Consider the following 27340-nt stretch of genomic DNA (forward strand, 5'->3'; position numbering starts at 1 on the left):
TGTCTCGTGACATAACGTTTCTTATAAATTGAAAGCTGTACATGGGATCGGTATTCCAATACATAGAGATCGTAGGTAAATGGACTATACACGTATAAATAATAATAGGGATGGCGGAATACATATCAGTAACGGTAATATTATAAGGAAGCCTGGAGAAACCGTATTTCTCGAACGAAGCAAAGGAAATATCCCGCGTATTCGTTTATTAGTCAACGATATTGCGTCGACATATGTGTCTCTTTCGTGTTCCAAAGCGGTTAACAACATTTGAACCTGAGATATTTTGTTCAAAGCATCGCATGAATAATATACCGTGAGGTATTTCGTATAAAGCGTTATACGAAACGACATTGCGTTGTAAAATATTTCCTTCTCAAATACGAGAGGATTAAAAGGATAAACATAACAAATGGAATATTGAAACGACGAACAGAATAACAGAGACTGTTTACTTGGAGGTATAAAGTCTGATGAATTTGTTTTGTCCTTGTTTATCTTATCGATTTGAATTAAACGTAATTACCTTTACGTAATTATTATGAATACCTTGTACAGAAACCACTGTACGTTTCAAAAGTCTAAGAAATGAATTTTCGTTTGCAAATTTCACCTATAAATTAGTATACACAAGCAACTTGTACATGCAGATAGAGAAATTCCACTTATTTCCTTGCATTTTGTTTTAAGGATGAAAGGATAAAATGGCTGAACGTAATAATCCTTCTTTCATACCAATTTAATGTAAGAATCGTATCGTTGAATAAACACAAATACCTACAAATCGAAAAATTCTGTTTAAATGAATATGTATGTATATATGCATTTACAATCAAGTTCCATGAATTCGTATCCATGAATTGAAATTATTTTCATATATTCGAGAACAAAAGGACACGTATTTATACGTAACTATCGATACTATCGATTTATACGTAACTATATATAAGGAAAAGGTATGCTTGTTTCTTTCGTGAAATGCAGATATACACAATTATGTATAATTTCATGGTAAATAAATGTTTAAATAAATATTGCAGAGAGTAATTAGTAGATATACCAATAAGTATTTAAGTATTTATAAATATGGTCTACCAATAAGTATTTATATTTTATTTATTTCATATTTTTAATTTTCTCTTTACGTCAAAAGTTCTCTTCTCCTATCTCAATTATCCCAGAACTTTTCAGGTTTTTCGGCGAAAAACTTTATTGTATAATTTCTTGTGTCGACCAAAGAGTTACAGTCTTTATCATTAAGGGAATTTTGTAATGACCTGAATAGGGGAAAATTTGAGGGTCCAACGTCTGTTGAACACGGTGGGCGTGCTTCAACATCTTTTGTCGAGTAATCAAAGACGCGCAAAGCCACGCATTGTTCTGACGAAACTGAAACTTCTGGACGTTTTTGTTCAATTGCTGTCTCTAATTCGTCTCATTGCGAGCAATATCTTTCCGAATTTATCGTCTGGTCGTTTGTCGTCATAAACAGCGGATATATTGTTTCCTACTTGTGCAGCATTTTTGCCTTTTCGGTAAAAGAAAAGCATCAAATGCCTATAATGCACTTTGTTTCCTTAAAATATTTAGATTTGAAACTAACAAAAATTAATGTATTCTAAGCAAGCCTTTTTCTAAAGATGCATCAAATATCACCTTTTACGATATGTACACAATTCATTTGTTTTCAATCATTCTGATATATTCAGACCTGTTTTAATGCCACCTACTGAACATCGGCACGAAATTTCCCAACAACCCAATGTATCACGTAATATATAATTTAAATATCTTTATAAAACAATCTCGTAACTCCTGTATATATTGCGTATGATGGAGGCAGACATAGTTTTGCTTCTTTCTCCTTTTTATAATTTATCATGTGTCTGATAAAATCTCATACGCATAGTTCATAGAAATAACTCAAATCTAATTTCTATATCACAATATCGAATCTTGATTCTGTAAGTATGATAATATAACCATAGTGTTCAAAGAATAGGAAATCAAAATATATGACTATTTCAGCTTGTTGAAACAGTTTAATAATATGTAAAAATACAATTTTATAGTTTACATGTACATCTATGTTTATATGTATGTAAGTACATATATACCATTGATCGTTTTAGATAATAAATGCTGTAAACATACTGTAAAATAAAAATAGGGATAAATAGAAGCTTTTTAAGTTTATGTAATATGTAAATAGCAAATCTGAAAGATCCTAAGAAGTGTATCAGAAAAAGTATAGAATCCAAAAATGACCAAATATTATTTCATTTTATAAGAGTTTTATTTGAAGAAGCTATTACATCTTTATATACTGTAACATTAAATTTGAATACAAGTTTATCTTAGGATAAGTTAAGTTAGTAATTTTGTTATATACGTACATAAAATAATACAAAATATATAAAACTAAATTCTATTTGTTTGTTGCTCATATTCTGGAAATATATAAGTGGAGTATAAACATATAAACATATTGTGGAGTTCTCTGATTTTAATACCACCCAATATCGATAAATGTTATATATATATATATATATATATATATATGCAGTATCGAGGGAAAACCCTAAGAAATTGAGATCTACTTGACCATGGATTGTTCACGTCTCTGAAACTTGTGCGTGCCGGGCATACCGGAGTCATGCTATAAGGGGAGGCCGTTAATTAATTGAGAAGCGAGTATTGTCAGGTTGCCAAGGAGTGTGGTCAGCGTGAAAAAGAGCGTTGGAACCGTTGTAACGAGAGTAGCGAATGACAAATGGTGACTACGTGTATATAGATTGGCCGTACATCATACTTGATTTTGTGTTGACGTGAACGATATTAAAACCTACTAGCACTATACTCTCCCCCATTACATTACACGATATGTACACACACACACACACACACACACACACACACACACACACACACACACACACACACACACACACACACACACACACACACACACACACACACACACACACACACACACACACACACACACACACACACACACACACACACACATCATATATCGTGTAATGTAAAACTTATATACTCCTCTCCGTACCTCTCTGTACCCCTCGGATCAATTTTTGTTTTTAAAGAGAGCTATTCATTTACTTCATACCTCTATTAAGTACACGTCCTTGCCCTGACCGTGACCGCGTCCCATTAATCTAGGGCATCCATAAATCTAGGGCACCCATAAATCTAGGGCACCCATATTCGGATTAAATCATAAATAATTATTTCTCAGCTTTATTATTTAAATACAGCTATAATAATAATAAAAAAAAAACTGGACTAAAGTATTTATATTTCCAAACATTTCAAAAGAAAAACTCCAATGTCCTTTCATCTCCGACATATATGTATATATATATTAAAATGTCACACCTACTTTTATCATCAAGTGACATTAAAAAACACAATGTATTGCGTTATCACATTCTCTGCAATTTCCGTATTATTAGCGAGAAGGGAGGTAGTATATTCAGGTAGATTACGAAAGGAACTAATATAATTGTGCTCGACAGAGATGTAACAGGTGCAACTACGCTGCGTGTTATTCATAACGAACAGTGCTTCGGCATCTCGAACATCTACACATCTTGATTTGCAAATAGCTATGCACAGTTGCAACAGATTTAATAAGGTCTCAGAACACTTAACTCGTCCTTCAACGTTTTACAACTTGCAAGATTTCTACGTTGAAAGATACATTATCAATTTGCCAATAAGTTACTTTCAAACACAAACTTATTATTTGTATATTAATTGTTGTTAATATCTTCTCTAATTATAGATATACTTATTATTATTTTTTTTTTTTTGCATCGTAATAATTATTATTACGCGTTTTCTTATTATCTGAATGATGTAATTTTATTACAATTATTAAGTTGTAAATACTGAATTTATTCAAAAATAATGAAGCAAAGATAATTGTTCAGAATCAATTAAATGTATGAAGCAAATTCAATACATTGTACATTATGCATCGCAACATTTCTTTCGTTACAAAAAAAAAGTTATTAATTCATGAATTTAATTAGTACTGATTAGTATTTTTCTTCTCAACTATAAACGAGTTATATAAGACCTATGCTTAATGAAAGGATATATCTGTTACCCACATAAACTCGTTATTCTCAATAAATTGCAGACATTCGATATTTTATTAAGTTTCCTCATCCACTAGCAGCAGCTCATCAATAATGAAAGTTCGTTATTGATCCAAGAATTGATATATCATAAAGAGTATGTGCGTATAGCAGCATCGAGAAAATGTTCAAAATCGTTTCTTTTTTCTTCGAAAACGAAGCGTCTTCGACTTGTTTTCTCACGATTGTATGAAATAGATACAATGGCTCATAAAAGTATTTTGCAACTACTATTTTTATGATAGAAAAGCCAAAAACCAATCTGAAAATATACATAAAAGTTATTTACAAACATATATTTAATAAAGATTAGCACACAGCATTAATAGCCTCCTTGGTATGCCTAGAAAAAATCTCAAAAGTGGTTCCAGTAAATATTTAGGCTTATTTCATACATATGGAAAATGTTTGATGAAATGTTAAATGACTGTTTAAATACTTTATTGATTTCTACAAAATATCTGCATACTTGTGTTAGGTGTTTTGTAATATCTATGTATATTTTCAGATTTGCTAAAAACTTTACCAATATAGCTATGACAATCGGATTTTGTTACAATACTAATGACATTTCAAAATGTTTCTTTCAAGACATATAGTATATTCATAAAAGGTGTCTTCTGCAAGAATATGAATACCTTCATGAGCAACTGTATAAAAAGAATGCCGTTACTTGACTCCTATTTTAATCTTCTAAAAGCTTTCCTGATCTTTCGTGGATTGAGTAATCGAGTGGGACTGATCATTGGGCGGTAATTGATGGTGGCAGTATTTTGTTGTACTAGAGTAGACGCAGTATTTTGTTTTACTAGAGTAGACGCAGTATTTCGTTGTACTCGAGTAGACGCAGTATCTCGTTGTACTTGAGTAGGTGCACTAAAACAACACATGGCAACACATTTTTTTATGGAAAAAAGATCCTGCTATTAATGTGTAAAATAATTTTATATTTTGTACATACTTAAATTCATAAACACTAAAACGGAACGATGGTCTAGTATTGGGATTAAAATTAAATCCTTCGGACTGGATTGAACCAGGTTCCTAAAAAGGAAATCATATATTAATCATAATAATGTTAATCATTTGTAAAACACAATCATTAACATAGTTGGTATCGCGAACCTCTAATATACTACAATACAATTTTGTAAATTTCTTTCTATACCGCTGTAAAAGTGCTTTCAAAAATAGGAATACAGTAACTCTTATCAGGTCATCGCATTATTCGAAATACTGTTTATCGATAAGTCATGATAGTCATATCTTATGATAGTAGCAATGGAATTTGAAAATGTTACGTATAACGTATATAATATTAGGTTGTCCGAAAAGTTTCTTTCGTTTTATAAGGAAATAATAGATGCACAACATTTTCTGTTTTATATTATTTTACTGAATTTTGAATGAAACGAAAGAAACTTTTGCGACAGCCTAATCTATTGCTAAAAGATTTTTACGAATGTTCGGTGTGTACAGAAGAGTGTACAAAGGGTGTACAGAATATAACAGAATAAATCGATTATCGAATATGCTAGGAATTTTTTCAGTGACTTAATACTTTTAGTTTACTTACAGCTGTATGATCTCCTGGTGACGAATCAAAATTAAACGCGCATTCTAGAGGAATAGATGATGAAGTAGACAATTGTTGACTTTGGGTAACAGGTTGCGATGTAGAAAATGAACTTGTAGTTGGACATTGCGGAAATGCTGCTAGTTCCTGATTAGGTCCGTTAAATGTATAATCGGTGGAATCAATCGATATTTGAATCTGAGTCGATACAGGGGGTATCATATTCGTAGGAAAATTGAATCGAGTCCCAGGCATTACAGCCGGTTCAGTAGGAATGACGTTAAATATAAATTTTTGATGTACACGTATAAGAGGCGTTGACTCGCCGGTAGACGTTCTAACAGTACTATCACCAGATACTGCTGATGTCACTGACAATGTGCCACGTACAGTTGGCATCCCGAGTGTTGTATTATATGTTGTTTCTTTTTGGTTTGTTGGTGTTGAATCGCAAGCTGCAGGTTTATTTTCTAGCACTGGAGAAGTGCAAGATTTACGTGAAATTGCGCCACCAAATTCACATTGTTTATTAGATAAACTAAAAGTAGCTGGTTTTAAAATTGATGATTTGGATGTTCGAGAATTATGCAAAGTTTGTGCTGCAGTAGGTACTTGAAATGCTGGACTTGATAATGTTGTTGTCGTTGTTGATTTCCACCAGAAAGGCGTAGATCTACTTTCTGCGTTATCACACGCTGACTCTTTACTTTTTGACGTTGGAGAACCAAGAAACTGGCTCGTACTTGTGTCACCAAATGAATATTGTTTTTTAGATAAACTAAAAGTAGGTGGTTTTAAAATTGATGATTTGGATGTTTCAGATTTATGCAAAGTTTGTGCTGCAGTAGGTACTTGGAATGCTGGACTTGATAATGTTGTTGTCGTTGTTGCTTTCCAACAGAAAGGCGTAGATCTACTCTCTGCGTTATCACGCGCTGACTCTTTACTTTCTGACGTTGGAGAACCAAGAAACTGACTCGTACTTGTGTCACCAAATGAATATTGTTTTTTAGATAAACTAAAAGTAACTGGTGTTAAAATTGACGATTTGGGAGCTGGAAATTCAAGGTTATTCCATTTATCGGTCCATTCTTCTTGGCATGCACATGAAACTGGTTCAAGTGTTTGTGCAGTTTTTACGTATTTATTATTTGACAATGTTAGAGCATTAAAAGCGTTAGAAATATGTAATGTATCTACTATTGTACTAGAAGTCTTAATCGCTGGAAATTCTGGCATTGAGTCTTTCTTCAGATTTTCTGAATCTTGCTTTACATCGGCCTTTGCATCATCACCTTCAATTCTTCGAAATTTATTTCTATTTTCTGAGATCGACGAAGCTGTATTTGTATTTTTTCCTCCTTCAAACATGTCGCATATAAAGTTACTTTTAGATATTGTAACATCAATCTCCTGTTGGCCATCTCTGTTAATATCAAATTTAACATTGGCAATATTTGCAGAGATAGATTTAGTCGACGTTGTACCTGGAAATGATTAAATCCTGATAGCAATATTAGCAGTAGAGTTAGCTATATTACAATTTGGACAAAAATAACAGAAATAATCGAATTAACAATTAATGCAGTGAACTGTATAGAAAATGTTTTATTATATATTTCACATATTTTTATAATGTCTTCCTTTTTTAATTGTCCTCGTAATATTATACAAATTCGGAAATTTTAAATTGTACAAAATAGTAGGTCACATTAATATTCGGACCGTCTAAACCAGAATTACTTTTTAGAAATTGGACCAGAGGACTTGAATTTCTTGGAGAAGTTAAAAGGATTAGATTACCAAATGATATGGAAGATAGACTTGGAAAGAAATTGCAATTAGTTGGGATTGCGAAGAAAACAGTAATAGTCATTTGTCATGACATTTTTATCTAAACCTGTAATGACTATTACGATCTTCTAACGATACGTTTCGTAGACTTATGTAGGTTATGTACATGCTTCAAGTTTCATCGAAATCAATTGATGCAGAAAGATGTAAGAATTGTTAGATAGATGTAGAATTGATAGATGTGGAAAACAGGTTTCGTTATTTGCAATTTTATAAATATTGCAGTTTTCGCCATTTTGAATATTTAGTTTATACCAATATTGATCGACGAACATTGAGCGCACAGTAGGGGTTAATTAATCAAAATGAAACATTTCATACCACATTATTTACGACGATTAAAAGCAGTTCAGTGAGCATTTAAAGTATTAATCACTTAGAATATAACACGATTTACATATCCACATTTAACACATAGTTAGACAAGCAGAATACACAAATCTGTAGTTAACAGTTATAAATCAATATGAATGATATATGAAATTCGAGATAAAACACAGGATAACCGAATAAGCCAACGCCCAAATCACATTGAGTACACTCGTTCCCGTCACTTAATCAAAATAGTATGGGACATGATCACAAACAGAACATTCCTAATGACCGAGGGTTCTCATACATCGAACAAAGAATTCACCATAAAAAACGGACTCCAACAAGGAACTGTAAACTCCCCGCTACTCTTCAACATATACAACAGTGACATATTAAACCTGTTCGACATGAACAAATCTACCCACAAACGCTCCATAGCCTTCGCAGACGACCTAATCATCTACGTAACAGGCCGTAAAACTAAAACAATAAACACAGACCTCCAAGAACTATTCGACAAAATCAACGATTACTACCACACATGGAAACTAAGAATCAACGCAAACAAATGCGAAAGCATACTGTTCAAACCCAAAACCAGCGAAATCGGCCCAGCAGAAAGAAAACACTGCAAAAATTTCCAATTAAAAGAAAAGTCATCCGAAGAGTCAATCATACCACACAAAAACTGCGTAAAGTACCTAGGCATAAACATAGATGACAAACTAAATTACAAACAACACATAGAAACCCAACTCGCCAAGGCCAATAAAGCATTCTGGAGAGCAAAAAGACTATTTTACTCGAAACATCTCAAGAGCAATGTAAAAACATTATGCTACCAAGCTCTAATTAGGCCAATTATAACATACGGTTGCCCAATCTGGTACAACATACCAGCATCGCTAATGGAGAGAATTCGCGTTTTCGAAAGAAAATGCATTAGAGCTTGCCAAAATGCGTACAGATCCGAACAGAGCGGATACAAAAAATATATAAAAAACAAAAAAATCTACGACCTAGCCAACATTCACCGCATTGACTGTCACATACTAAAACTAGCAAGAAATCATTTCGCACAAACGTCAAAAATAAAAGAAAACAGCCTAATCTTCAGCGGCTTATACCCAAACGTACTATATTACAAAAATACAATGACAACAGGCTACATCCCCTCAGAAGCGTTCCTATACCTAGACGAAAAAAATTACCTCCAAGACCAAAACAATATCCCGATAATTTTCCACATAAAAAGAAAAATAGGGATAAAGACAATACTCTACGAGGAAAACTTAAACGGACTGACTGCAGACACCAGGTGGAGGTACAACATGGCCCTCCCCCAAAAAGACACTAAAGACAAACACAGAAAAAACACAAAAAAATATTGGTGGATTCCAAACCCATAAGAAAATATAAGTGAAAACTACCAATTCGACAAAAAACCATTCCTACCACCGTGTAACCTAGATGTAAGTACTGTAAATATGTAAATACTGTAATCATTGTAAATAATATAATTTAACACCCCCCTCCAAAATCCCCTCTCATCCCCTTCCCTCTCATCCCCCCCCCAAAATCCCACAACGCATAAAAGTAATACACCGAGGAGTCCTGTTTTGCGGCCAAGTTTCAGGACAAAATACAACACACACAAGAATACACAAAAATCACGCACCAATGCGACTTAAACCCAAAAAACAAAAAAATAAACGCAAAAACCGAAAATCCACGACACATTAGACCATGGCTACGTCGTACCGACGCGTATCGGTACTTTTGCCTAAACACACTATACTCAAATTCATTGTTTATTGTGAATCTTAAAAATGTACAAAAAATCAAATATTGGCTAAATAAACTATTTAAAAAAAAAAAAAAAAAAAAAACACTCGTTCCCGTCCGAACACGAGAAACTTAAGCAACGCTGGGCACGGGTGGGGTAGTACTAAGATAGGTGACCACTAGGAGGGAACTGCGTGTGGTGTTGGTTTTTTCAGAGGAGATCAGCCCAACATTGAACTGGTTGAGAAGATGAAGCGAGCAGTAATTGAACGAAGAAGGAGATACGGAGCATGAAAAAGGACAACCCCCTGATGATTGCCGACGCCGGGTATTTACTGGGGTTGTCAGCCCTCAAAGCAGAGAAAGGAAGGCGGGGAAGGGTTTTTAGTGGGTATGGCAACAACATCCGCCCGAGTCCCCCACATAACCCCAGTGATGCGGGTCACTGGGTATGCGTAACAGCATTTTTTCCCCTCCTCACGCAAAAAAAAGGAAAAAAGGACAACCGAATAAAATAGCCAAGCATAATATGATAGTTTGATAATGGAATCTTGAAGCAGTTTCCTTCGTTCAATGTTACACTATTTTCTTTTACTATTTATGAACAAGGCAATTGTCGAAATGATTGCAAAATGTATTATAATAAAACAGATCGTATTTTTACGGATTAGCAGTTGTGACCGATTTGTAGATTTGTTTAACAATTGCAGTGACATCGTGATGAATTGTGGGGATACACTCCGGCATAATACAGGCTCAGAATCGCGTAATGATAGAAAAACTTTTCCTCCTTTTCCTTTTTTTTTTTTTTTACGAGTTTTTAAGATCATCATTTTCCGAAAATGGAATTCTATCGTATGTTCTTTTATATTTTCTCTAATCGTTACATTTATTTATTCTTTATAGAATAATATTAAGATTCTTTGCCTTAAAATGCCTTCGTACTTACGTAACTCATTTTGAGATAGCAGAGGCATGATCATTATGAATATGTTTTCACACACGGACAATAATTCAGTCAGGTAGCAGGTGGCAGGTAGCAGGTACATAAAACATATAATTTAACAAACACGAAGATGGCACCCAGCTGGGGGCAGCCACCCACCTGCTATATTTTATTTTTATTCTTTTATTACCAATAAATAAGATATAATATTTTACCAAATGTCCTTCAGGACAAATTGTAAAAACCAAGATAAACTAAAAAAAGATAAAAAAAAATAAAAAAAACGTAGCATGCAGAGCTGAATTTTATCTGTCCACTTTGAAGAATCACTACGGTTGAAACGAGGATAAAAAGTCGCATTTATATTGTTTCATTTTAGTACACACAAATGGAAACAGCGTTTATCCGTCGCATCTGTGCGAAGTGAAATATAAATTCGCCGAAAGCGACGTTTTCCGACGAATTGTTCGCTGTATCGATCCGCAGTGAGAGAGTGTAAATTTGACTTTACTTAGAACTCGCAACTACGAGGAACAGTAAGTAATTCCAACATAGAAATTCTCCACGAATTCCAATCTAAAACCTTAAGATCCTTAATAAATGCACCTTTGTACGTAAACCCTCCAATTAGTCAACTACTCGAGTTGTTGGAACAGATCCGCAGGCTAAAAAGACATTATATCTTATACCTAAGCACTAGATTCAAATAGAATCAAATATATTATAAATACTTCTTAATCATGTTATAGTATCACGTCAGATAAATTTATTTAAAATTCTCTAACGAGAATTGATTGTAAAATAAACGCAAATAAAAAAAAAAAAAACATATAACTTGACCAAACTACTGACCGCGTTTGACTGACCGCGTCTATACAAAGCATCTGTCGATAACTGCTGCTTAAAACAACTGCAAAACGATTGACAAAGGAAACTAATGTATAAGCATCTTTTGTGTGCTTTATTGATACCGTTCAACGTTCAATATTTTTCATCATATAATTGCAATCCTCTAAAGTTACCTCGAGAATATCGGTATTAAATAACTATTTAATTATTTAGTTATAACTAAAAGTTCCTAACATAATTACAATGTTTCATCTACTTTGTTACAAATGTGTAGCTGATAAAGTTACCTTATTGCAATTACGACGCAATAACTGCAAAATAAAGACTGTCCTTATACTTATATTATAAAAATCGTGCAAATAGAATAACAACGGATTGGTGTCCATTTTTTTCTTTTTTTTTTTGTTTTTTTTTTTTTTTTTTTTTTTTTTTCTTTTTGGATTACCGATAACTGATAAATTAACGTATTACGAACGTTTTACAGATTAAAACCACTAACAAGCTTTAGGATTTTTATCTGATTTTAGTAAGCACGGTTACCTTCGAATAACAGTAATCCTGTTTTCAACTGTGCATTTTTACACCCGGATGAATATATACTGAAGCAATCGCTTGATGTAAGTTTACCGTTAGACAAGGCATATCCTTGATAAGATCCTACTTACTACCAGTATTATATTCCACTAATTATGGATTAACGAGGCAGCCATTCTACATGGCAGTATAAGCAGGAAATGTAGAGTAGGATTCGTTTATACGATACTAGGTTAAAATTGACTTGAACTTCCCTTGAAAGCTTAAAATGGAGTTAAAATCTTTGCCAAATATGTCTTGAACTTGTATGATTCTGAATTATTTATTAATTCGGTTTGGTTTCTAAAGTGGGAGTGAACGATCGATAAAAGGTTCTACATCCTGAAATAAGTCAAGAATTTATAGAATGTGTTTTCACACGGCGCTTAAGTGAATACAGGCAAAAGTGAATCAATAAGAGAAGTTATTCTGCATTTCAAACTAAATCGAAAATGTAGAATAAAATTTCATAGTACCGTTTCTGGGAAAATAAGATTTGAAAATTTATCGAGTAGACGTGCAGCAAGTCGATTCTTAATTCAACGCATTAAACTCTATTTTCTTAAAGACGAAGCTTTACATAGAAGAAACTTGTTTTACATCTTTATTTTCGCAAGCATTAGCCAAATTCACATACATTAAACGAATTTGATTCTCTTGAAAAATCAGATAAATGGAAGAATGTTATTCTTCACTGCATACTTTTTACTTATTTTTGGAGATGGAATACCTCGTATTCCACATCTATCCTTCAAATTTTATTTTCCGTATAATATCTCGTATAATTTCGTACTAAGATGCAAGCAAGATGCTAGCAAGCCGCCCTTGAGAGAAGGTTGCTGGCGGGAAGCGTCGTTCCGAGAAAAGTAGATTTCCCCGTACCTCCTCTTAGATGGATGGTAGATTTAAGGACTTATTAAAAATAAAGACTATTTGTCCGTTTGAAGGATTTTAATTAACGAAATTCTAAGAATTATAGCGGGTGTTCGGTCTAGCTGAACATGTCCCGTGGAAATGCATCGCCATCTGGTAATTATCTTGCCCGAAGAATAGGGTCTGTGTGTGGCGAGCCTCGGGGTAGATATCCATTACAACGTTCACTGTCAAGTATCGCTACGACTATTTCTTTTTAAAGGGAGCTATACAATTATTCTGTACCTTTGTTAAGTAAAACGTTTATTCCGTGGTCGTGGCTGCATCTGACAACCAGTTATCGCCTCGAATCCAAACTCGTTATCGCAAATCTCACACAATTATAATCGATTTAATTCACAAAGGTTTATAATAATCGGTTTAATTTATAAAGACAGTATTGGGATATTTTTCAACGAATTCCAAGGGGGGAGGCCCGGTGTCCTTTCATCTCCGACATATTTATATATATATATTGAGGTTTTCACGTACGAAAAGTTAAATTTATATATATTCTATACAATATTCCATAGAGTAACATTAGAAAGCGTTTTGCAATAATATCTTCAATCGTAGTAGTGTACATGTTCTTCCACTTAATTTCAATTTCGATTATGCTTTGTGAAAAGGCAGTAGTTCCTACGCTCGATAAGAACATAAAATTACAAATTTCACGTTTTCAACATTAACTGATAATTTAACGGGTAAAACCAATTTTAACGAGCGTTCGATCTAATCTTCAAATCACGTGTTTTTCTATAAATGCATCGAACCACTTCGAAACAATGATGGAAAGATTTTACGATAAAATACAAATATACATAAATATCTTAATAATTACCGTTAATAATTACCTAAATCGTCTAACAATATAATCACGCGCTATCCATTGCAAGACGAACCAAATACGCTTAACTTTCAGATTGTAGAAGTTTGATAAAACGTTTTTTTATATATATATATATATATATATATATATATATATATATATTTCGTTGCATAATTTCGATACGAGATTAAATATTTCTTGTTTGAAGTAAAAATAGCAAATAAAAAGATTAATTACTCCAAGTAACTTTATTTGAAAATAACGCTTGAAAACGAATTATTATTGCTAGAATTGCATTTAATATCGTGCAAATATACATACAATTTCGCCATTACTAGCTTTATTACACATTCTGCAGTAGGTATTCTCAGAAGTAGGTATTTAAACTAAATACTGCGAGATAGAATGCTTGTCTTGTGAACAATTTAAGTTTCCAAGTCTGTGCAAATTATTGCGAAGCTTATAAAATGAGGTATGTGAGATATTCATAAGCTTATTCCACGGAATTTAATACACGGTTATACTGTAAATTTAATGCTTGAAAAGAGGAAGGTTTTTCTTCGAGTCGGGTTGTATACTACCGCATAAAAATTTAATCCTTTACACCACGTTAACGTTTAGATACATTATTTCATTATATATTTCGTCATATACTTTGCAATATATATCGCAAGATATATTTTATTCGCAACATTATTGCAATGATTTTATTCTTTATAACCAATATTGCAATATTGTATTTAGAAGTATTAGGACATTGGTGTGAAATTTGACGATTAACATGCAAAATATAAAAGTCAGAGTATCAACAGAAATCCACTTATATTTTCTCACGTGATCTGTAACTAGAGGTAACTTCAAAATCGTAATTTTATTTTTATACTTCCATGTATAATTCGTTAATTATTATAATAATCTTATAATATAGAATCACTTATTAATCAATCAATAACCGCTGTATACATATCTTGTAGTTTTATCTTTGTATCATTATTTCGTAATATGTTGGATGTAATTTACGATAATGTTATTGTATCTTTATGTTAAATAATGTATTCTGCTTATTAACTTGCAGTATGATATGATTATGTATTATAATTTAGTCGCTGGAACCGTGTCATTTGCTATTGCCAATAATTAAATTCTGGACGTTTGTGCATATTAAATTTACAGAAAACGTATGATATATATATATACGCATATAAAATATGCGCAGTGCGTCAGCAGTACGTCAGTACATCATACAAGCTAATATGTCGAACATTATTATACATATAATATTTAACGATCAATATTTAACAGCACTTCTATAATTATTCTGATATGCGCAGTTTGCGCGATAAATTATCAGGTTTTTGCCCAAATTTGTAAATGTCAACTGATGAAGTTTATGCAGAACAAGGACGTAAAGTTGGATATTCACTATTATACACGTATAAGATGACAGTTGGATACTGTTGAAAATATTGATGATAGAAAAAAATGTTAAGAAAATCGAAAATATTGCACGGGGAAGAAAATTTAGTGTAATTGAATTTTTTGTACGAGGGCATTTCAAGTTCGCTAAACATAATGATGAATTCAACGACTATACTCATTCAAGGTCATTCAAAATCAATCTAAGTCACAGAAAATTTGGTGGTGTTCGTGGTCGATTTTACGAAGCCCACAAGGATTCTCTGTTGCTCGGTACATATTTCCTTGTTCCTTTGATTTTGTTAGTTATGGTACACGGTCGCTATCTACGAGGTTCCGCGAAAGGAAATCTACGTGGGCCATTCGTTTACCTTCTCGGTACATTATGTCAAAAGTAAAATTTTGTAAATAAGCCCACCACCTGTAAACCCCGTCATTCACTTTATTACTGGTTCCCTTCAACGAATTACAATCAATAACAACAAGAAATTCCCGTCCATGTAGATAGTGGCGAAAATGTTTAACGGCGTTTACAACTGCCAACGTCTCTAGTTCATACGAATGATACGTAGAATCCACGGGACTAGTTTTCTTACTATACTATACTATTCTATTAGCCGGTTTTTACCGTCGACCTTATTGGTCAAAATAGCCCCGTATCCACGCGATCTAACGTTAGGATGTAATTCTATCGGATAATTAATTAGGGTCGAACATCATTTACGCCAGTTCATCAGTCAGGACGGAAATTACCTTTTGGCTTATATTTTCATGTTTATCTGTCCAATTTAAGGTAAGCAACAAGATACGAGTAGGCGAGGTCGCCCAAGACCTTGGGAACAGCCAAACGACGTCGTTACGTACTCGTATTGCCCGTTGGGGGTGAAAACTGCTGTACATTCTGTAGAATTAGGATGAATGGGAATTTCATGGAACCCGCTGGCCATGTTCGGGCTAATAAGAAGTAGAAGATATCGATCCGCGACATTATTTTTATTTAGTTTCCGAAAATCTACGCACAATCTGCCCGAGCCGTCCTTTTTCTTTACGAGTTTTCTTTACATAACCGTGAATTACTAGGCCTTATAATTTTTACTCTAATTAATTCGCTTATTCTATCACGCATTATTCTTCGCTCTTTCTCGCTCAATCTATAAGGGCTTCTTCCTTGCGCGGCAACGTTTGGATCAATAAACCGTATTTCTAGCTGGCTCGTATCTACACGAGAGCGTGGGAAGCCCGTAACGAATGAACTTTTGAACTTTTCGAGAACAAAGATCAAACGACTTTAACCATGATCAAGTACCTCGGTATCAACTTCATAAACATCGATCTTCTTCTCAGCGGTTTTGTCACAGACATTAACAACTTTTGTTTTACAAAGAGCAAGACATTTTCTGTAATATTCACGTTAAAAGCTTGTCTTAAAATTTCACGATCAATCATGATATCATATTCCAAGTAAGTAACTATCAGCAAGGACATGAAAAATGATTTCCCATGTAAAACCATTAATACATACTGTGAACAAAATTTGTGATGTACATTTAATACAAGTGTTTTCTATCTATCCCTCGCAGTATTACTAAATCACTCATTCTTTTGCCGGAAAATTTTGGGGCTGCGGATTCTTCAATTAGTGAGCATTCAGCTCCCGAAACGATGTTAAATTCGAACGATTCACCCAGATGATTTAATCTACCAATTGGATCTTCCTCTACGCGGGAGTCTACTCGACGTTCGTTATTACAATCGTAGTTTTTTCTCCACAATAACGGACAATTAGGCGCGACATATCCCTTCTAGCGGCACTTGAAGCAAGATACCGTCGACGATGTGGCTGATCGATTTTCATCAGAGTTTCGTATATTCTTCACCTGCTCTAATTTTATCCTCTTGCGACAACCCGACATTCGATGTCCGTAGTGGCCACAGTGATGGCACTTTATCCGGGGCTTTCTGACGAAGCCGTCGGCTTCTCCTCGTCGCAGAGAAATCACATTTCACTCTGAAATTGATCTTCCGTCTCTATGTCATTCGTGAGTGCTAGTCGTTAGGAGAGTCGATCTTGTAGGCCGAGGCAAAGAGCGGCGGCATTAATTATTTCGGCCGTCAATAAATTTTGCCATCTTGTCTTCAGAAGGGAACGGAGACGATTACCGTAAGCTCCTGAGGATTCGCTCTTCGACAGTCCTTCCTTGTATATCTCCATTAGCGCCGAGGTCGCCGTCTCTTGGCCACCAAAACGCGTGATGAAAAGTTCATTAATTACCGGCTAGGTAATTTCTTCATCGTTCAGTACTTGCGTAATCCAATGCGCTGCAGAACCCTCTAAAGCACGATTCAAGGCAGAAAATAACTCGCTGCCTCGTAAAGGATTTTCTTTCATCATTAGGTTAACGATTATGCACCATGCAGCCGGGTCGGCGCTCACGATACCGGGGTTAAAACGTGGTAGCGTTAAATTTCCAAGTCCGCCGCTCGATCTTTGTTCTCGCGGCTGGGTCAACTCGCGCACAATAGGTCACGAGCTGTTGCATCGTTACAATCGGCACTGATCCCACTTCTGTGATGTCGGGTTATCATCAAGATTAAAGTTAGGGGCATATAATGAATCTTCAGAGGAATTATTCATCGTTGTCACACAATCGAGGTAACGTTTATTAACACAAGTATGGATGTGACAATAACTATATAATAAGTATGGATGTTCGATAACGAATCCGCGGTCAACGGGATAACAGATGTACTTTGCTTAGTTTTTTTCATTTTCAATAACTATCATCGACGATGGAAATTCTTTTTGACTAAGAATAATCACTAGCGTTATCGGCGATAAAAAACATTTTTGGATTATTTCTGACCAAATGGTTGGCAAAGCTGATATACATCTAAGAACAATTTATTTGTTATATATATGCAAAATGGAGAGGATAGTCGTAGTACAATCGGAAACAGGCTGATTCTACATGAAAAAATAAGTCGAAACTGTACAATAAAATTTGTTCATATGACGCTTCGTTTCTGAGAAAATCAAATTTGAAAATTTGTCAAGCATACTTTAATTTTCCTATGTTTTTCCTATATTTTTTTACTTATTTTCAAATGAAATTTAAATCCCTGTCGATTATTTACCCTTATCCGGAATTAAGCAAATTTAGGTATATTTGTCAAATCTTCAAAGTCGATTTTCTTGAAAGCGAAGCCGCAGACGAACGAATACCATACGAAATTGCTTTCATATTTTCCACGTGGAATCACCCCTGCCCGGTCGTACTGCGACTACCGCTCCATCTCGTGTAATAAAATTTTTCGATATGAAATAGCATTTATATCAACTTTTATTCTTACAGTAGATTTCAATTTAATATCTATAATTCGAGAGGGTAACATTTTTGTCCAAATATTGGCTTCGTAAAGACGTCAAAATCCGTAAACGTCAAGCTTTGACAAATAATTTGAAACTTGGTAAACTAGATTGAAGATCTTTCAATTCGTTACGTTTCTACGTTCTCGTGATCCCACGAAAAACAGTTTACAAGCTTCAACGTTCTGTCTCTCATGCTACAACCCCTGGTTAACTCCCCAATCTAATTTTTCTGCGCTGATTTGATTCGCTTGCCGAGCGGATTTCAAATTGTATCTACCGATCGATTTGTTGACCAGGCACGTTTCACTTTCGCGACACGACGACTGCGTTTATTCGCAGCAAACGTATTACGTTACATGGAATGTAAAAGCTCCAACACGATACGAGAACAAAGAGGGGCTCTAGTCCCGTTGAAAATGTTTCCGCGGTCGAGGCATACGAGCCGACTCTCCACCTCACTCGCTTTTTCCCTGCCTCGTCCATGATAAAACCAATAGATCGCCTTGGTCGAACAGGAAAAAATTTGATCTCATCTTGTTAATATGAACGTTCCTCCTCCTTAAGCACCAAATGCCGAAGATTTTATGGAAATGGCACGGCTGTTATATTCTTTCGAGGGGGAGCAATGATCGCATAGGCACTATCGGTTTCCATTATACGTCTCGATTCCATATTGTCGATCGCCTATTTGAGGGGGTTGAACGATAGGCGGAAGTATCAGAGGTCGAGGGTTGAAGCTTAGGGAAACGGAGATTGTAACTACAGGTCGGTTAGAGGTATTGCATCGTAATGTTCCGTTGCAGTGTACCGTTGCTCGTAAGTATAGTTCATAAACGTTGGTAATCTGTGACGATATCATTGATAGCTGATAATGTATCTAGGCAATTGAAACGATTTGCGACAACATTATTTAGATTTGTTTGAAGTGTAGAAATTAATGGTAAATATGATTATAATTAGAAGTCTAGTATAGTAATTAAAAAAACTATTGGCACATACTGTTATTCTCCAATGAAGCAGTCTTCCCTCAGATTTTGTTCGTCAAACTTTTGTAACCATATTAAAGTACTACTGATATGAAAATGATATTGATAATGAAATGTAGTATATTTTGACCTAATTAATTAGCATGTAAATGCTGTAATAAATAGAATGGTATGCCGATAGTTTCTGTAGCCACGTGTGCCTTTTTATGCAATCACCAAACTATAATAATAAATTATCTATTAAAAAACAGCAACATTATATTTTCCCATCTAGCGTGTACAATTTGCTATTTAAATATCGCTGATTTTAATATCGGAAGTCAAATTACAACTGAAAGAGATCTGCAAGATTTCTCTTTATCTAATTTATAATCAAAAGATTAAAAAGTTAAAAAATTTTTAGCTGAAGACTTCGTCAATAGTTTTGTAATATTTTACGATTACAAACACCAGTTTTATTGTTGCGTATTAGCTTCGAAAAATTAATTCAATCCGACCATAATATATTATTATATGAAACTAAAGTAATTACGAATGTAGTTATAATAATTTATTCTTAATTTTGTAAAATATACATCAAAAATAAACAAGTGTCTTAATACTTTTTAAGAGTAATGCACACTTTGGTCGATTTGTATGAACAAGACACAAATGCTACTAAAACACATGGTAGAACAAATAAACATCCAGGACCACTTTATTCTCTGTTACAGTCATCCCTGAATATCATAACAGCCTGTTATGCCCGGAGCTATCAAATATTATGGAAGAGTCATGTTACCGAAAGAATCCATTGTTTTTAGCTCACTCGGTGATAAAGCTATATATACAGTAGATATGATGGAAACGGATTGAATAAATTGATAGATAGAATATTGCGATTAACCGAGGCAATAATATTTAATGTTATTTAACACCTAGATCAATCACGTATTCAATTCAATCAGTACGACACTGATATAGTTTTAAATGAATAATTATTCCACAACAGGATTATGAAAGATGATTAATTCATACGTTTTAGTAACATTCGTGCATTGTCAAGACAAATCAATTAACATATCCAAATACATAGGAGCGAAATCCTACGTAAACATTACAATTTGGTTTAGACACATGTTTAATTTCAGAATATTATAATTTTAATTGATGTTCTACACTTTATACGACGTATGTTATTAATAATAACATGCACAGATTTTGTTATATAGTATACTTTAATGTCACGATCGTTTATCATATATATGTGAATTTTTAACAAATTAAAAACGGATAAAACGTAGAATATAGATAAATAAATGTGACGGATGTAAGTGCAATGAAACAAATCAGCCTATTTCTACAACAAACTGAAATTTAACTTTCAGAAAGACTTTTAACAAACTAGGATTTAACCTAGCCGTTTAGAATGTTGTTCATCCTTATAAAAAGTAACCAATTTTTGTTCTCTTTCCATCAATGACGTACGTATTACGCGCAAATTCTGTCAAACATTTTTAAATACAAAGTGTAAGAATTGTCGATATTTCCAGGGAAATTCAAATTACTTTTCACTGAAATTTCATTGAAGCTTTGGAACGAAATATTTAATTTTTTGTTTCGACATAAATTGATTTATTTTTAGACATTTACAATTTCTATTTATTTGACAATCATCAAATAACGTGCCACACAAACTGTTGTCGTTTAATATTTTGCGACAGTGTTTAAAGAATTCATAGCTAGAAGATAAAGTACGCATTATAGGACTGTGTAAAATAGTACGTAGCAATTGAAATGCTGCACAAAGGAAATTATTTGATCGTTGACCCAATAGAAGTGAAATAGAAATAATTATGTCGTGTCTTATTATCGAGAAATAACCCTTTATCCTTGTTGAAAAATGTATAATAAAATTGGCCAAAATGTACGCCATGCTGTTGTGAGAAATTTATACGTTTCTAACGGATATTCCCGTTTTAAAATTTCATTAGTTACCGCTAAGGACATTTCAATAAATCTTCCGACGAGAAGAGTAAACAGATAAACAAATTTAAAATCAGAATAATTATTTGCAGAAAGAGAGGAATGTGTTTTTCGATCAAATATGGGAGCATACACATCAGAAAATTTAGTCCAACGTAAAACCAGAGAAAATTAATACCGCTGCAAAACCAATACACGTAATCCTCTCAGATATTAAACCGCCAATGTAATTTATTTTTGCTCCTCGCTACTTTTAATTTAGTTTTTATCTTTCCGCTAAATTTCATAAGATTTTTCATAAATTTTCATAAATTTTCACAAGTCTAATTTCCATATGTGCATAGTATTATAATATTTATACGTATCTAATATTTGCGTATTATTTTTCTATATTATATTATATTATATTATATTATATTATATTATATTATATTAATAAATATTTTTACGTTATCCCTTTTATACGTATACACCTGCTAAATACTATAAAAAATACTACACTTTGAATGTTTCAAATATTTGTATATCGTCTCTTCAATTTTTACGTCTTTAAAATTGAACATTATTGATTATGACATTATTTCCTATTATATCCTATTATGGAAATTGTTAATTTTAGAGTCATCATTCTTATGGATCTGAATACATTTCTATGCGTACATTATTTTCGTTATAGTCTCCCTATTATCGTATTATAATAGACAGATCCATTGGTTATAAGTTAGACATATACGTACATTTTGCCTGTTTATTCTTTCCAATTTCAAATCTTAGTGCACAAATTGCAGATTTTTCGTATCTGTAGTCAATGATTGACCGGATTTGAAAGTAGTATATAAAAACTGACTGTTGCAGTTTTTCAGCAATGTCATATGATTCTTACAATATGACGACCAGATGCGTAAGTAGATGTGTAGAAAAAAAGATGAAAATAGTATAATAAATAGGAACAAGTTATATATAGATATGTAGATAATATATACACTATATATATGTTGCTCTCAACTGTTACAAAGACTTCGCGATATCAATGCTAGTAATATTTACTTATATTTTTATAATTATCGATAAATGTACTACAGAAATTGCGAACCACGCGAATAAGTGAACGCAAAAAAAAAAAAAAAAAAAAAAAAAGAAAAAAGAAGAAAAAAAGAAAAAAAGAAATTTTTTCAGGAAGTACCGAACCCTCTGATAATTCCTGTAAAATTCTACCGTAATTCAACACTCACTTGTAAAATTCTACCGTAATTCAACCCTCACTGTGTTGCTTCCTACGCGCGAATAGAAGCTGGAGGATGCGCCAACGCGGTATGGATGACGGAAGGGGGAAGTTATCGATCGTCCGCCGCAAACACGGTCGAGGAGGCACGCTTCAAAAGAAACGTCCAAGCTACTGATGTTTAGAATAGTTGCGAAAGAACGTTTATGCAATACCTTAAGGACTAGAGACGATATTCTTTCGCTTTACCGACCATAACAGAGCCGATCCTCGCTGTCGAAGATTATACATTCCGTGAATCGACGAGCTGGCCATCGTTGACGTAATTTAACACCGTATCAAAGACTTTAAAAGTATTATAGTTCCTGTCAAACGAGCATCTAGTATCGAGATAACGAACCATTATTTTCCTATAGTACGTCATCATACGCCGTTTTATAATAGGTTCGATCGCGCGATGTAACACGATTTTGGTACCGTTTATCGTCTCACATGCGAAATGAATTTTACTTTTACTATGCATGACTTTCTGTATCAAGACTCTGATGAATTTTAACCTATTAACTAGGGTCATCCTTTGATCAAAAACTTCTATAACCGATCAAAGTCAACGACAAAACCAGCACAGCATAGACGCAATAACTTATATTATATTATTATATTATAATAATATAATAATTTTTGTAACCTCTATATAGATTTTCAGACTCGTTACAAATTTGAGCAGCGTAGTCACGATATATTTGTGTTTTATTACAATATTGGCGAAACTTCAAAATGTTACGTATAGCAAATAGAATATATGTAAGTCGCAACATGTGGACGATTTTGTCGATTTACATCAACAATTCACGAATGTTACTAAAATATATAGATAAATGACAAATTAATAATCAAAGCCATATTTATTATCTTCTTGTGGAATCATTAGATTTTTTAAATTACGCATAACGGTTGTTACGTCGAATGACACCCTCATCGACCGGATCATCTACCGCGGGCAGACTGGCAACCAGATGTTCGCACATTGTCACGGCGCCCCTTCAATGTCGTGTTTCTAACCGTCGCTAGCGGTCCGCCGGCGTCGTATATCAATACAATGTATCGACGAGTTTATGGTTGCCACCTGGCCGCGAGTTCCAGAGACTTTTATCTCTTGTGACGCTCATATTAGTGTATGACTAATCGTTGAATATAGACGATATTTTAACCTATTAACACAGTGATAAATTCATTAAACCGCTCCGGTTATCCTAATCGAAACACGAGGAACCACTACTTCGCGGTGTCGATTACACGAATCGTAGCGAGAATTTACCCCTCTCGCTGACGCGTTTTCCCCGCGACCGCGTCTCTCCGCGGCCGCGTCTCTCCGCAAACGGTCGTAACAACGTTCGACGAGATAAATACGTCACATAAATACGTGATAGATACGTTTGCATATGGCCTTATACATAAATATGCAAAACATGCATCATACAAAGAACGTGAAATAAAACAATACATTTTTATAGTCTGCTAATCATTCTAACAAACTTCTATCTTTATATATTTCATTTTATTTATTATTTATTTATTAATTTCGTTCTCCTATTTGCATTCTATAAAAAAGCACATTTGCATAAACGTCAGCAGTGTCATAACATGTACAACGTACATATCTATAAAAATGTTCTATGGTAAATGTCGGAAAACTTTCATGAGCCACTGTGTGTAAGTAGTACTTGACGTAACTGACAAGCAAAACATACATGGTGAACAAAGGAAAGAGAGAAAAAGGAAAAGAAAAGGAAAGAAAGAAAGAAAGAAAAGGAAAGAAAGAAAGAAAGAAAAAGAAAGAAAAAGAAAGAAAAAGAAAGAAAGAAAGAAAGAAATATTATAATGCAAACTGTAACAGCAGGTAGAACCGCAGAAAAATTCGACTCGATAACCGCAGGAATATCAATGAGCCGGTCGCATTCTTCGATTACAAATAGTTGTTATTGTGACACACGGCAAGCAGAACGTAATTTGCGTTGCTCGTTCGCGATGTGACTGTTAAAACAAACGAGTAACCGGCCCGTGGCTGTTCACTTCGAGAACATCAGAGCTCGTAATGGATGACAGCTATTAGTGTCTGGTGCACGCCCGAAAATTGCTGGCGTTAACTTTATCATCGTGGTCAGTGAAACTGTTGATTATTGTCGGTTACGGTTTAAACGGTATTGGACCATGCTGCAACAAATCATTGGAACGCATCGATTGCCCGGCTAAGCTTCACGCGATTGCTTTTTTCACGCACCGAGTGTGCCGATGGATATGATTAAAAATCAAATTTCGAATAATTTCATACTGGCCAAGGCAGATAGAAAATTGTTAACCTGTTGATAACTAGGTCATTTCTGAACCAGAAACGTCTACAATTAATGAATTAAAAATTTACAAAAAGAATCAACCTCGGTTAAATTAATTATAGTATTTGCAAATATACGTATATAAGTATTGTATACGTATGTACATATGTATGTACGTATGTACATCATTCGACAAGTAACGTCGAATTTTTAAAATGTAAAAATTTAGTTACATTCATTGACGAGTATATACCATTTGTTTCGTTCCTGGAACATGTTCTACCACTGAGGTAATTTTTAAATCCCTCTTTTATAAATATAAATAATGGAAAATATTCCTCTTAACTGGAAATTTTTCCGTAAATGAAACCTGTTAACGTAGCGCTTGAAAATAATAGCATTTATTCTTTTAATTACCAATTCTCGGTTTCTGCAGTTACCATTTCATTTTTATATTGAATTTCTATATTGAAAACATTGATACGTATATTAAATCCCAAATTGAAAACGATATTGATACAATATTTAGCTATTAACCGGTGTATACGGCAGTACACAATGTAGAATATACTAAATTTCATTTTTGGAAGAAATAAAAATTATTCTATAACTTTGAATAAAATTTATATTTAATGCACTAAAATATTGTTTTAAACGAAATAGTTTACTTTCGTAATTTTAAATATACACTGTCCGATTTTATGATAATATTTTCACCTAATATTAATATTCGGATATTAATCCATCGTAACCAAGTCGTCCATAGTTCATTTACGCGACTAAAGCGCAAATGTCGTCGCTATATTCAAAATGCCGTTGATTGGAAAATTAACGGTGTACACGGCAACCGATCAATATGCGTCCTGTACAAACCACTTTCAGACGGATGCAAACGAAATCAGAGTTAAACCTATACTGAAACGGTTCGGTGCAATCAAAACGCATAAACGCTTGTAATTTTAGTAGCTCATCGAAGTGATATAATTTACGGGAGACGTCATTTCGACGTATTTCGAATTTCATGCGGAAAATTACACGAGCCATTTACATTTCTCTCCCATTAACTTTCATCCATTTAGCAATATAAATGTATATCGAAATTCATTTTTTGCAAAGCTTTCCAGTTTCCAAGCTTTCTGTGTAGTATACCTATATCTATACGCGTCTATTTGACGCATTCGAAATGTGCGTAAACCTAGTGTTAAAGTTGTTATATTTTAAAATCAAACAAACGATCATCTCCAATCAATTTCCTTAATCCAACAGTTCTCGGGGAAATAAAGAATATCTAAGTTTTTCAAGTTGGAACTAGATGAACAATCGGAGACAGATACGGCAATCCAATTTACACGTTTTGCATCGTTTTGATAAATAGTTACACGAGATATCATCTCCTCCACAGTGTCACCCGAGGAATATTATCTCGACCATTTATTAAATATTTCAGCCATAGAAACGAAAGAGTTAAGTAAATACCTGAGCTGCTGTAATTAAAAACTGTAACTGAAAAAGAAAATCGTACAATCTGTGTAACCTAACCCCTCCCTATCTCATAGGTACTATATCTTAAAGGAAAAGCTTATTGCTTATTGCTAAAATTTACTCGAAGATGTAATTTAATTTAACAGGAATAAAAAAGTGAAACACAGCGCACAGATTAGTTGATGACACTTTTGTCACGACATTACGACTGTTCAAAATTCTACAGATATTATCAATATATACATAAACAAGTATACACATATACGTAAATATTTCTGTTTTTTATAAAGATAAGGCTCATAACCGCCAGAAATAAAATTTGAATCAAAAATATTATCCAAATAACATTTTCTAAAGTAAATATCTACAACAAATATTGCAAGAATTATCCGGTTCTAAAATTGTTTGTTCGCTGATATTTCAAGTAGCGCACGCTTTAAATTCTTCCTCCATTTCAGCAGATCCCGAATTTAATTTATTACGAATACAGAGCTTTATCGAAGTTTTGCTTCCTGACCTAAATGATATAATCAACCATAAGGAAACCTTAAAGGAATTTAATAAAACAAAGTCGTAAGAAAAATTAAACAAGTTACCTATTATTGGCATATACATGATACTTGATACTTAAAACAATTCATGGTAATTATTTAGAAAGCTGCCGCCGTCTTGAATTTTTATGCTTTTTTAATATATTGTCGGGCTCATGATTCTAAACAACTTTTTCCTGCACGTATAACCGCTGCTCGGTCTTAATA

At 33.7% G+C, this 27340-nt stretch overlaps 1 pseudogene; it reads right to left on the minus strand.

The window, feature by feature from the left end:
* Positions 1–3910: 3910 nt before the first annotated feature.
* Positions 3911–27340, minus strand: part of LOC132915829 (uncharacterized) — a 29216-nt pseudogene continuing 5786 nt past the window's right edge.

This window comes from Bombus pascuorum, unplaced genomic scaffold (genome assembly GCF_905332965.1).
Source record: "Bombus pascuorum unplaced genomic scaffold, iyBomPasc1.1, whole genome shotgun sequence".
Classification (NCBI taxonomy): Eukaryota; Metazoa; Arthropoda; class Insecta; order Hymenoptera; family Apidae; genus Bombus; species Bombus pascuorum.